The sequence below is a fragment of the Chrysemys picta genome, chromosome 1 (genome assembly GCF_011386835.1).
Source record: "Chrysemys picta bellii isolate R12L10 chromosome 1, ASM1138683v2, whole genome shotgun sequence".
In the NCBI taxonomy this organism is placed as follows: domain Eukaryota; kingdom Metazoa; phylum Chordata; order Testudines; family Emydidae; genus Chrysemys; species Chrysemys picta.
Window position 1 is genome coordinate 248,295,714 of NC_088791.1, and position 13,942 is coordinate 248,309,655.

A 13,942-nucleotide genomic window follows, 5' to 3' on the forward strand; every position below is an offset into this window, starting at 1 on the left:
TCAGGGTTGGAAGGGACCTCAGGAGGTCATCTAGTCCAACCCCCTGCTCAAAGCAGGACCAATCCCCAGATAAATTTTTGCCCCAGATCCTTAAATGGCCCCTTCAAGGATTGAACTCACAATCCTGGGTTTAGCAGGCCAATGCTCAAACCACTGAGCTATCCCTCCTCCCCCCAAGCCATTTAGAGCTTTATAGGTTAAAATAAATAACACATTACGCTCCATCTGGAAACCACTAGCCAGCTAATGCAGATTCTGGAGCACTGGTGTCATGTCCTGGCGAGATATACCACTTATGAAATAGGCCATCGCCTTCTCCATCACCTTAAATATTTAGTTGGCTGAATGTGTAGCCTCAGCTAGAGCATGTTACAACAACCCATTTTTGAGGTGACCAAGTCAGGGATCATGATAGCAACATCTGTAAGCAAAAGAAATAATCATCCAGCAGCAACTGGAGTTCCAATACAACCCCCAAATAGTGAACAAGAGTTACAAATAGTGGGCACACTCCCCAAAAGATAACCTATAATTTCCAGTTGTGACTTCTCACCTAGAAGCGTCATCTCAGCCTTATGTGGATTGAGGTTCAGCCAGCTAGTGCTGATCCATACCCCCTCTTCCCCTCAAATGCTGGCCCAGGTATTCAGCAGCACTGGCAGAGTCAGGTGAGAGACAGAATAGAGCTGGATTTCATCAGAATACTGTAATTACCACAGCTCATCCTTCTAACCTTTCTAATGATTCCATATGTATGGAACCAAAAGGGAGACAAGATGGAACCCTGTGAAACTCACCATGTCACCATGGCAGCACCCTTGAACAGGAAGAACTACTCCAGACTCTGAGAATGCTCAGCAAGGAAGAAGCAGAGCCATCAAAGAGAAGCTCCTTCTACTTTTATGGAATATGGGTGAGTCAACAATACCTCATGATAAATACTATTGGTAAAATAAAATCAGTATAGACACCCAGGACCAGATTCTCTGCTGTGCTTAGTTTCTGCTGAGAATCTGTCAGTGAGCTGGTTATGGCTCCGATTCTCTGACCCAGCTAGTTTAGAGCTGCCTAGGGACCACTCTTAATTACACTATGTGACAACAGTCCCTAAGGGACTACCTGCCAGCTGGGTATAACTGGAGAGAATTGTACTCTAGCCATAAATCTTCTCTGCCTTTCTTCACCCTCAACATTTTCTCTGAGTCGGGGTTTGTGGCTACACCAGCTTCAAACCTACTTCGGGTTCCATTACAGCAGGGATATCCCCAGCTGGGGAGTTACAGCCCGTCTCCACTCCTTTTGAACTACCTGAGTGGCATGAAGAGAGTATAGCAGTCCTAAGAATCTGACCCACAGTCTTCATCCACTCTGGGCAGCAGGTCACCTAGAAATGCCTCCAGCGCAGATTTTCTTATTCCCAGGTGTGTCCCAACTGTCACAAAGAACTCATGTCAGTTCACAGAGGGATTTTATGCTACTGCAAGAATTACCTTTTCTTCAGATTTTTCATGGCTGGTGGAGGAGTGTGGGTGGGCTGAAGGTTATTCTCAGTGTTTGGATTATTTGTTTGTGTAGGAGCCTTGGCCTTAATTTTCAAAACAAAAGTACTGATTTTTGGATGCCTTGATTTTTTATTATTATTTTTTTTGGGGGGTGCCCAACTTGACATTTTACAGTGAATCTGGTTTCTGAAAATCAGACCCTTTCAAGATGTCTCAGCTTGGGCATCCAAGCAATGGAGACAACCAAAATCACTAGCCACTTTTGAAAATATGGGCCCCTGGTCTATTTTTTTTAAATGATCTGTTTATATACAGTGATTAAACGTGGTTAAAATGGTTTAAAGAATCCAGAGCAAGGGATAGTCATAATTATAAAAATGAAGTAAATATTAAACTGAGTTATGTCTAAAATATGTGGACTCTCACAGTGTCAGCCAAAAATATTGGCTCTTACAAAGAAAAAAAAAAGGGGGGGGACTAAACATCAGTCTATATTTATATATTTCAAATAGGAGGAGAGAAAGGAATTGGAACCACACACCCTAGAGATCCATAAATACAAATATCAGTGACTCTAGATAAAGGAAAATTATCTTAGTAACAGGATTCACATATTCAGCACAAGTAGGACCCATATGAGCTGCAGATGGTCCGGTGAAATTAAAATCAAACCCTAGGATTCAACACAATGCTTCCAGTGGCCCCTATCTCTGGGCCTACCTCCACTTTTGCTGCCTCACATAAAAATAAACTCCCTTAACATTGTATAAAGATCCTGTATCTAAATCTAAGCTTAGCCTGTGAAATCATTAGAATTACTCCTTTCCTAAGCATTCATTAGTATGGGTGAGCTCAGTGGTTGAAGGGAATGTCCAGTTCTACTGTTCTTACTTTGGCAAAGTTGTGATTGGATGTTTTGCCTGGGTAAGAAGTGCAGGATCAGACCTAGTAACATTATCTATATTTTAATACATCAAGTGTAATTAAGGCCTCCCATAATAAAAATATAAAATAAAAAGTGCAATGAAAAGGAATTTAATACACTCTAAAACCAAAGTACTTTTATTTACAGAGTCTGGTATTACATCAGCAGAGTTAAAGTTAGTTAACACTTGTCCAAATCCTCCTAATTCCTTTTTAAAATAATATTCCCTCCCCAAATGCTGTACTAGCTTTCTTGACAATGTTTTGAACTAAATGACAATGGTAAACTCTCCCCAGACATTTTCTGGGATGCCTTAAAGGCATGCATTAAAGGTATGGTAATGAAATACAGTACCTTACATGAGCTAAAAAATCCTATTTGACAGAGCAGCTATTATTGGAAAAGAAATTAAAGTCTCTACAACATCAGTCTTTGACAACCTGACTTGGAAGAGATATTTAAGAGACCTGAATTCGGTTAGATTGCTTACTCTCAACTAAAGTTCAGCTCCTATGTTCGACCACCCTTCTCTGAATTTGGTAATAGAGGTAAGCAACTGTTAACCAAATAAAGCTGACTGTTTCATACTCCTAATTCAGCACTAGCAATTATACATTATAACAAAAAAGGGTAAGTGGTTATGACAGCCCTCTCTCAGATTTTTAAGACTGTTATTCCCAATAGGAAATTCCAACATAGCAAAAATGCTCTTATTAATATATATATTATTATATTCTATATTTATATATAATAAAGAAAACTAGGCCTCCTACAAATTACAGAAGAACACAAATTCCAGTTCAAAGATGAAATGTGAGTAGATGACATGGAAACTAATAGTGGGACTACCTGCATTCCACTGGTGGTCTTAGTGGTGAATTTTATAAAACCTTCAGGGAGGTCCTTTCTCACTGTATCCTCCAGGTGTTTCAGCATTTTCCAGGACAAGGCAAACTTCCAAATGAATGTCAAGAGGCAAGTACTGAAAAAGGACAAGTAACAGAAGGTGGTAAAGCAATTTTGCAAATTAACCTGTACAGCAATATACTTGTGAAGGTTCTTGCCAAACACCTGTCATTGATCTTGCCATCATTCATTCATATTAATTTTTATATGTGGTAGATCAACAAAGCACAAGTCAGGAGAACTCTAAATATCATACACTACTGCAAAAGGGTAAATCCTGAGGACCATATCCTCAGCTGGCATAAATCAGTAAAGGTCCATTGGAGTGGCGCTGATTTACTTTAACTGAAGATCTGACCCAGAAGAAGTGTATATATACATATATATTTTTACCCATAGATGAAGAAAAGGCTTTTGGTTGTGTGCTATGGGGTGACCTTTACGTGAGAAAATTAACTTCAGCCAGTGATTTATTTCCTCTGTCAAACTATTCCATTACACATCAAAAGTATCCAAGTATCCTTGTTCTTAAATGGGATATACTCAGAACCTTTTGCGTTAAGATGCAGAACCTGACATGGCTGTCCATTGTCCCCAAAGCTGCATTGTTTTTATATGATACTCGGTGCACCTGCATGAAACTGGCAGTTCTGTTCAATGTTTCAGTGCAGCAATCAAGGAATTGCCATGTCATTCTGGCCTAATCTCCAGCAATGCCTTTAGCCAACGAATCAGTAAAGCAATCCAATAGTAACTTCCACTCTAGGTGGTCCTTAAAGATTTTAGATATATGGAAGTTAAAATTTCACCTGATTTTTCTAAAGTGAGAATGTTGAAGGTAGTCTACTTTCACTGAATTTTAGGATTAAGCTTTTCAAGGTGGCATAACCTCTTTTTATCTCTGTTGGCTGCATTAACTCCCTTTAGGTTTTACCAGTAATTGTTCTAACCTGGTACAGGAGAGAATTGGACCATATCTGTGCTTCATTTATCTTGCAAGGCAACAAAACCCAGGATCCGTCAATTCTAAAGAAAGAAGGACAATGGAGGATTCAGCTTCCCTAGCTAGAAATCGCAGGAGTCGGCAGATATGGCAAGGCACGTTTAAGAATAGTTGTACTTCAAAGAAACACAAGATAACACCATCATCCCCATGGTAAAACATGCATGTTTTATTGTTTTCACTAGTTTTTGTTGTTGTTGTGTTGTGGACACAGTACAAGGAGTATCCCATTACCCGTTTATACCTGCATTCCTCACTGTCCAGCCTACAGGATTACAGAATGGTAGTAATGTTCAGAAACCCTATGTCTGTTTTGATTTTCCTTCAGCACTCTATTGCCATAGATTAACCAGTACTGCTAGTGATTATTAGCCCCAATAATTCTATGTTTTGATGACTGTCATTTATTTTCTTAATCTTGGCACATAAATTATCAAAGTGTCTTATCAGTATATTGGATGTTGTTAGCGAGATGGGCACTCTGTTGGTAAAGTTCTCTCAAGCTGTTGTTGAATTAACCAGTTCCTGTATTCTCCACCATGACAGAGGCTCTCTCTTTGTTGGTGAATATTATGCAAAGTGCCTAATTAGACTCAATTCTGCACATGACATCCATAGTCACATGTACAGCCAGGTACATCTTGGCAGGTGTCAGCGTAGAGAATGTCATGGATTTGGGGTTTTCTTTTTTGCCAATCCCAATGTAACTCTCTTGTACTTATTCCCTTAAATCAGAGGTGGGCAAACTACGGCCCACGGGACCATCCTGCCCGGCCCTTGAGCTCCCGGCCAGGGAGGCTAGCCCCTGGCCCCTCCCCGCTGTCCCCTCTCTCCCACAGCCTCAGCTGTCTTGGTGCTCTCCCACAGCCTCAGCTGTCTTGGTGCCCCTCCCCGCTATCCCCTCTCTCCCACAGCCTCAGCTGTCTTGGTGCTCAAAGCACCAAGACTGGCAGCCGCCCCCGCCCCGCCGGAGCCAGCCGTGCCGCCAGTGCTTTGGGCGGCGGGGCTGCAAGCTCCTGGCGGGCAGCGCAGCTGCAAGAGACGCTAACCTGCCCCAGTACTCAACACTGCGTGGCGGCGTGGCTGGCTCCGGCGGGGCGGCTGCCAGTCTTGGTGCTTTGAGTGGCATGGTAAGGGGGTGGGGAGCGGGAGGTTGGATAAGGGGCAGGGGGTCTCAGGGAGTAGTCAGGGGACAAGGAGCAGGGGGGTGGTTGGATAAAGCGTGGGAGTCCTGGGGGGCCTGTCAGGGAGTGGGGGTGTGGATAGGGTCGGGGCAGTTGGGACAGGGAGGGGCTGGATGGGGGTGGGGTTCCTGGGGGGGGCGGTTAGGAGTGGGGGGTCCTGGGAGGGGGGCAGTCCAGGGACAAAGAGCAGGGGGGGGGTTGGATGGGTTGGAGGTTCTGAGTGGGGCAGTCAGCGGCCAGGAAGTGGAAGGGGCAGATAGGGAGTGGGGGCCAGGCTGTTTAGGGGGCACAGCCTTCCCTACCTATCCCTCCATACAGTTTCGGAACCTCGATGTGGCCCTCAGGCCAAAAAGTTTGCCCACTCCTGCCTTAAATAGAAGATCTCTGTGTACATGAAATATATTGTGTACATGAAATTCACAACAGATCCCAAAGTCTTGACACCTCTTAGAGTACAGTATTTATCTTCATGCCTCAGAACCTAAACTATTTGTGGCATCTCTAGTAGTATATTCATTTAGTCCATCACATTAGTCCATTTGAATCAGATTTAGTATGTTGTACGTGGGTGAGAATATTTGTAAAGGTCTTTTTGAACTGCTGTCTAACTGCATTGGTACTATGGTGTGAACAATTTGGATAAAGAAAGTGTGATTTTTTTTTTTAATATCCCCTATATTGTATTTTAGATTTTTCATGAACCTTTCCATAGAGGGAGGAAATAAAATGTCCAGCTAAGGATCGAGTGGAATGCATCATTATACAAGAAACCCCGTTCGCCTGTATTTTGATGAATACAGAAGCATAATTTAAACAAACCCCGTGCTTTCCAGCCATGAGAGTCAAGAGATAATGGCATGCATCATCCCTTTGTTTCACCTCAAGACACTTGATCTTAAATGGGCTGTATTAGTAGGGTTTGTCACAAAACATCAAACTCAACCTTCTCCGCTGATTTTTTCTGCCACTCTGCTCTACCCATTGAAAGGGCAAGAAAAGATCCATGAGGTATTTTAGTGCATTCCTCAAAGGAAACTGCCAAAGTAAACGAGCCACTTACAGTTCTAGTCTAGCTGAGAGAAAAGACAAGGCTGCATATATGGCTTCCCCTGCTGTGTATAGCTCCAAGGCAGGTCACTTGCTGCTAATGTGTGTCACACAGCAATCATTGAGATCGTGTCTGCCTCATTTACAGCACTAAAGCGGCTTTATCAGCTGGTTTGCTGTGCTTTCTAAGATCCCTTGCTTAATTTCAATGTATCCCTCTTTAGCAAGAAACCAAGAGTTTGTTTACCTCTTAAAATAAAATTTATTAATATTTTTCTTTTCTAGTTTCGTTTTTTTTGGTATCATTTATACTGTGTAAGCAATTTTGATTTACTAGTACATGCGAGGTAGGTGATGTGTTGGTTTTATCACTATTATTTTGGTGACTTTTTTATTATTTTCAAAATAAGTAATTTATTGCTTGTAGGCAGTGTTGTTGTAGCCATGTCCAAACCGGGATAATATCTTTTATTGGACCAACTTCTGTTAGTGAGGGCTTGTCTACGCTGGCAATTTACAGCGCTGCAACTTTCTCACTCAGGGGGGTGAAAAAACACTCCCCCGAGTGCAGCAAGTTTCAGTGCTGTAAAGCACCAGAGTAGACAGTGCCCCAGCGCTGGGAGCCGCGTCCCTCTTTGAGGTGGTTTTTTTAAGAGCGTGGGGAGTGCTGCACTGCGATCACAGAAGCCACATTAAAGCTCTGCCAGTGTAGACTAGCCCTGAGAGAAAAGCTTTCGAGCTACACAGAGCTCTTCTTCAGGTCTCAAACTCACTCAGATTCCATTCCAAGTGAAGTGGCCCGTTAACACCCTTGCAGACATATCTCCACTGCTACAATGATCAACACCTCCCACAACACACCCTTCTAGATCCATGGGTCCTAGGCATGGGTCCTACGCATGCGGTGTACCTCATCCGATGCAATAATTGCCCTTATAATAATTATGTGGGTGAAACCAGACAATCATTATGCTCTCAAATGAACTCACACAGGAAAATAAGAGAAAAATACCCTATTAGCTGTGGGTGAACACTGTTCACATAGCGATTACTTTATATCTGACTTATCAGTCCTCGTCCTCAAAGGAAATCTGCACAACACTTTCAAAAGATGAACCTGGGAGCTTAAAATCATAACTTTGCTAGACACTAAAAATCATGGTCTTAATAAAGACACTGGTTTTATGGCTTATTACAACAATCTGTAACCCACTATCCCCCCTTTTTGTCCTATGACTGCAGGGGTGTTAATGGGCCACTTCACCTTGAATGATCCCTTAGCTCAACACATATTGTATCTGTTCAATTTTGTACTTAGCTTTGACACTCACAGTATCTTTCCCAGACCTGAAGAAGAGCTTTGTGTAGTTTGAAAGCTTGTCTCTCTCTCCAACAGAAGTTGGTCCAATCAAAGCTATTACCTCACTCATCTTGTCTCTCTAATTTATTGCTTGTTCTCGAAGGCCATGTCTACACTACCACTTATGTCGGCAAAACTTGTATCACTTATGAAAAAAACACACACACACCCCGACCAATATAAGTTTAGTTGGCATAAGCGTTGGTGTAGATAGCACTATGTTGGTGGGAGAGCTTCTCCCATCGACACAGCTACCACCGCTCGTTGTGGGTGGTTTAATTATGTCGACGGGAGAGCTCTCCTGTTGGCATCGAGCAGCTACACGAGAGATCTTACAGCGACACAGCTGTGTCAGTACAGCTGCACCACTGTAAGGTCTGTAGTGTAGACATAGCCTAAGGGTTTTTTATTTTTAAGTCACTGGGCCAAGTTTTGCTTATAGTTGTTGAAGTCAATGATATTGCATGGTTGTGACCAAGGAGAGAAGTAAACCCACTGTCATTGATTCTACCCTCAAGCTTTCCCTAAAGCCCTGTTTACTTTGGCAAAAGTAGTACCTTTTATCTTAGTAACTGCCAGTCATGGTGACACTGCAATAGGACTAGCAGCAGTATAAGCACTAATGTTGTAGACTAGGCCAAGACATTTCTACACCGGGTCATGAAAACATGATCGCTTGAGCAGGTTTAGACTGACATAGATGTAGAACACTTACACTGTTGCTATAACCAAAGGAGCTGCTCTTGTGGAGAATTACAGGACCAATTATTGCTAGTGTAGATAAGGTCTTAAAGGCTAATCAAATATAGTAGTAAACTATTATCAAATTCTAGTTTGCAAAACCTTTACCTATACTATTGTTTTACCCCAGAGGGCACAAAACTGTTGTGTAATGATGACTTGGCAATAAAAATAGTGGGACTTTCTTTCTTTCTTTCTTTCTTTCTTTCTTTCTTTCTTTCTTTCTTTCTTTCTCTGTCTAGTGTTTTTCTGAACAACTTTCTCCATGGTTTTGTCTACAAACTTCTCAGATATGCAAGTATCAAAAGGAAAGGACTGTATTTGCCCACTCTGGGCTATGGATTTGTTTTAGAGCAGGAAGGAATGGCTTGTGCAATATGCAACATTAGGGTAACCAGCTTTCTAATTTGTGAAAACCGGACACTGAGTGCCGGACCCTTTCCTGCTCCCCATCTTCCCCTGAGGCCCCGCCCCTGCTCCACCTCTTTCCATTGAGGCCCCACCCCCCGCTTCTCTTCACTCCCCATCATCGCTGGCTGTCTCTCCACCACCCTCCCCCTGCCAGCTGAGCAGGGCTCTAGGAGTGGAGGATGAGTGGGGCAGGACAGGGAAGGAAGAACCACACTCTGGGGGTAGGGAGGTTAGTGGGGCAGGACAGGGTAGGGAGAGCCATGCTCTGGGGGTGGGGAGGAAGTGGGGCAGGGAAGGGGAGGGAGAGCCGCGCTCAGAGCAGGATGGGGGAGCCACCAGTACCGCTCTCCACTGGAGCCATTGCTGAGCGCTCACCTCTCCTCCAGGCTCCAGTTAGCAGCACCTGTTCTTCCCACACTCTGGTGGCGGAAGCCAGTTACTGCCAGTAACCGGACTTCTAGTGTCCGGTCAGCAGTGCTGACTGGCATTGGAAGGTTCCCTTTTTGACTGGACTTTCAGGTTGAAAACTGGACACCTGGAAAACCTGTGCAACATATTAAAAAGCAAACTGTAGCTCCCTGTGTTTGGTGAGTCGGTCAAGTTGGTAGAGATCGGTGAGGTCAGATAGTCAGCAAAGAATTACAGTGGCTTTCATTTGGTTGTTTAAGAAGAATAGATTCACACACAGAATAGGGTTGCCAACTGTAGTGAGTCGGTGTGGCTCCCCACCGCCCCGGAAGGGAAAGAGCCCATCCGGAGGCCGGAGTGCGCGGAGCTAGGGAGTTCTGAGCCCGCCCCTCAGAGGGTCAGGTGGCGACCTGGAAGTATAAAACCGGGCCCTCAGAACTCAGTCTGGCCCCGGCAGCCGGAGAGACCAGACATCTCCAGCCTATCTCGGGGCTCGGAAACCTCCGTGGCCCAGAGTGACCGCCAGGAACTGCTGGGCCTGCCCTGCGCCCGCTACCCCGAGGAGCCACCGGGCTTGCCCTGCACCCGCTACCCCGAGGAGCCGCCGAGCCTGCCCTGCGCCTCCTATCCGGAGGAGCTCCCGGACTTGGCAAACGATCCCTGGCCGGATGAACCCATGGTCCAGGATCCCCCCGAAGCCGACGCCAGCACCCAGGTAGGCCCAGAGGGGGAGTCTGGAAGTAGCCCGGGGACAGCCGACCCCAGTCTGGCTGCAGCACGGCCAGAGCCGATGTCAGTCTGTTGCGGCCAGGATCCCCACTGACGAAGCAGTGGGTCTTCTGCCGCTGCTAGGGCCCCGGGCTGGGATGCAGTGGAGTGGGAGGGCCTGCGTCCTCCCTGCCACCCAACCTGAGGGTGGCAGTCTCCCCCTCTCCCAGGCCTGTTGAGGCTCAGGCCTATTACTGTGGCTCAGCCCTGCCTGAGGGCCTGAGCTCTACCTCAGCATTTGTTGCCCAGCCCTGACCTAGGACCTGGGCTAAATACTTTGTTTATTGTTGCTCAACCCTGACTAAGGGTCTGAGCCCTGACCTAACGCTGGTGCCCGCCCTGAGCCAGGGTCGGGCCTTCCGTCTCTTTCAGGACTGCAAGGGCTGCTGGGTGAGACCCTGCAGCCAGACAAGACACTCGAGCCCCAGCAGGTAGTGAGTTGGTGTGGCTCCCCGCTGCCCCGGAGCGGGTCTAGCCCCTGCCAAAACCTGTACACCAACCCTCCTGGTTTTGCCAGGAATCTCTCGGAATCAGGCACTATCTCCTGGAGGCTAATGAAGCCAAACTGGAAGATTTAGGCTGCTAAAAGTCTGGCGGTGCAGTGGGGCTAAGGCAGGCTCCCTGCCTGCCCTGGCCCCGTGCCACTCCCAGAAGCAGCCAGCACTTCCCTGCAGCACTTCCCTGCAGCAGGGACGGGGGGAACAGGGGACTCCGCATGCTGCCCCCGCCCCAAGTGCCAACTCTGCACCTCCCATTGGCTGGGAACTGTGGCTAATGAAACTTTGAGGGCGGCACTTGCGGGCACGGGCAGTGCATGGAGCCCCATCCCTCCCCCCCACCAGGGGCCATGGTGCAGGGACATGCTTCCAGGAGTGGTGTGGGGCCAGGGCAGGTAGGGAGCCTGCCTTAGCCCCACCGTGTCACCACCTGGGAGCTGCCCGAGGTAAGTGCCTCCCAGATGGAGCCCGCACCCATCATCCCCTCCAGTACCCCTACCCCAGCCCTTCACCCAAACTCCCCCCCAGAGCCTGCATCCCCTTCTGCACCCCAAACCCCTACCCCAGCCCAGAGCCTCTTCCTGCACCCAAACTCCCTCCCAGATTTTGCACTCCTCACCCCCTCCTGCACCCCAACCCCATGTCCCAGGATCAGCCCAGAGCCTCCTCCCACACTCCAAACCCCTTGGCCCCAACCCCAAGCCCGCACTGCAACCCCCTGTCCCAGGCCGGTGAAAGTGAGTGAGGGTGGGGGAGAGCAAGTGACAGAGGGATGGAATGAGCAGGCGGGGCCTCGGGGAAGGGGCGGGACAGGGGGCAGGACCTCAGGGAAGGTGCGCAGCAAAAGGTATGTGGGTTTGAGTGATTAGACAGTTGGCAACCCTAACACAGAAAGGGGTGTGTGTAACACATGCTATTCCATTCCTAAATTTTAGTGTTTAATTAAGTTGTCCTATAAATTGCTGTCATCTTGGGAAGAAATTGTTTTAATTCTTTTCACAAATACATTCAGCATCAGATTCAACAGCCCCTCATGCGGGACAGAAAAATCCTAATTGAGTGGCTCCCTTGACAAGATGAAAGGCTTATCTGATTATCATGTCTATTTGCTCTATTTTTAAGGTAGCAAACCATTATGTGGTGACATATTGTGGTCTTTCATAATCTAATTTGATTGATAGAGTCCAAAACAGTTTTTATGAATAGAAATATAAGAATGATAAAGATACTGTATTTTCCAATCTGTTGCACAACCAAGATGATTAGCATTTTATTTTAATTTGTCAAGAAAATCCAGAATACTTTGATAAATGAAATAATAAATGTTCCAAAAATATATAAAATAGCTGTGTCTATCTGGTTGCCTGTGGTTAACTTTTTTAAAGCTGCTTCCTAAGTAACTAGAAGTGCTAGTTCCCTAACACACTTAGAGTCCTCTGAATATGGTCCAAAGGCTACAGAGCTGTTTTGCAATATATTAGACCTACCCAGATATTGGTCCATATTGTGAAGGCCTCTGGAGAAACAGAAGCTAGACTTCACCTCTGCTTCCCTTTCCCCCATTACACTTAACAAGAAAAAAATATTTTTGTATGATCACAGAAGGCATTATGGAGAATCCAGTGACAGCTCCATAGTTATAAAACAGTGTTTCTCAAACTGGGGTCGCCGCTTGTGTAGGGAAAGCCCCTGGCAGGCCAGACCGGTTTGTTTACCTGCCCCGTCCGCAGGTCCGCGGTTTGCTGCTCCAGGCCAATGGGAGCTGCTGGAAGCGGCGCGGGCCGAGGGACTTACTAGCCGCCACTTCCAGCAGCTCCCATTGGCCTGCAGTGGTCAACCACTGCCAGTGGAAGCCGCGATTGGCCGGACCTGCAGACAGGGCAGGCAAACAAACCAGCCTGGCCCGCCAGGGGCTTTCCCTACACAAGCGGCGACCCCAGTTTGAGAAACACTGTTATAGAAGATATCCTCTCATCTATTTTTATTCTTCATCTTCATTCTAGTCTTTATTCTCCTTCACCTGTGTCATGTTTTTCACTCAAAATTATTGATGTATATTGTCAATCTTAACACCATCTCAATGTAGTTTTTTGATTAATATTTTTATTCCTGAACATTTTATCTCATGTGAAAGCAGATTATGAATGGCATATCTCTGTACTGTAGTCACATCAATTTACGATGGGCAGCCATTTGGATATTCCTAATGTCCATTCTGCTGTTTATGTTCAGACAATGCACATTAATAACATCTTGCTTGCCTGTCATCATGCCTGTCTGTTGGGTTGATTCTATGCCCATTTACAGGTCAGTCAGATTAGGGCATAAGAGCCAAGGGAATGTGAGTTTAGAAGGGGAGCCTGCATAACATTGCTGGCAGAATTTCTTCAGCAAGAACCCCAGATGCCTCTGCTAACACTTATGTACCAAGAAAAGGCTCCAATAAGCAGAAGAAAGGAAGTCATGGAGTTTTGGGGTAACCCACGTAACATTTAAAAGAAGCTGGGTGTCTGCAAGTGTTCAACTTGAGAAATCCATTCCAAAAGGCATGTACGATAAAGTTACTCTGCGTGAAGAAAAGCCCATAGCCCAAGCACCAGGGTGAATCTCAGAAAACTTGAGACATGCGTTATACTTGCACTGAGAACTGAGCTGTCAACCAAATGGACATAATTTGAATAGGCTAATAATGGGATTTACACTCCCTTTACATTTAAGATCTATACAAGATTTTGCATGTTTGTTCTGCCTGGGAAATATTCCTGATTCTTCAGGGTATAGATTCAAAGGTCAGAACACCTAAAACAGATCTTTTCTCTCTTAGCTGTAATCGGGTGGTGTAATGAAGTAGATTAACACAGTGGTGGGGTTAACCAGTGTAATCCAGATCTTGAAAATGCCAGATACATGAATGCTGTCAATCCTGTGCCGTATTTGTGTGTTTTGCTTTAGTTTGATCAGCTGTGGGGATGTCTTACTTGGGAGCCCAACTATTATGTCAGTTAATATTCTTTATGAGCCTGCTCCTTTAATTCAGGATAACAGGCTTTGGATCTGTGCCCATTTATACCAGTGGAGGATCTGGCCCATTGTCTTAGTTCTGGGCTATCCTCTATATTTAGGTATCAGAAAAGAAGTGACTTCATGGTGGCTGGTGGGAGTTTATCAAAATAGAAGCCAAGAGCCAGAG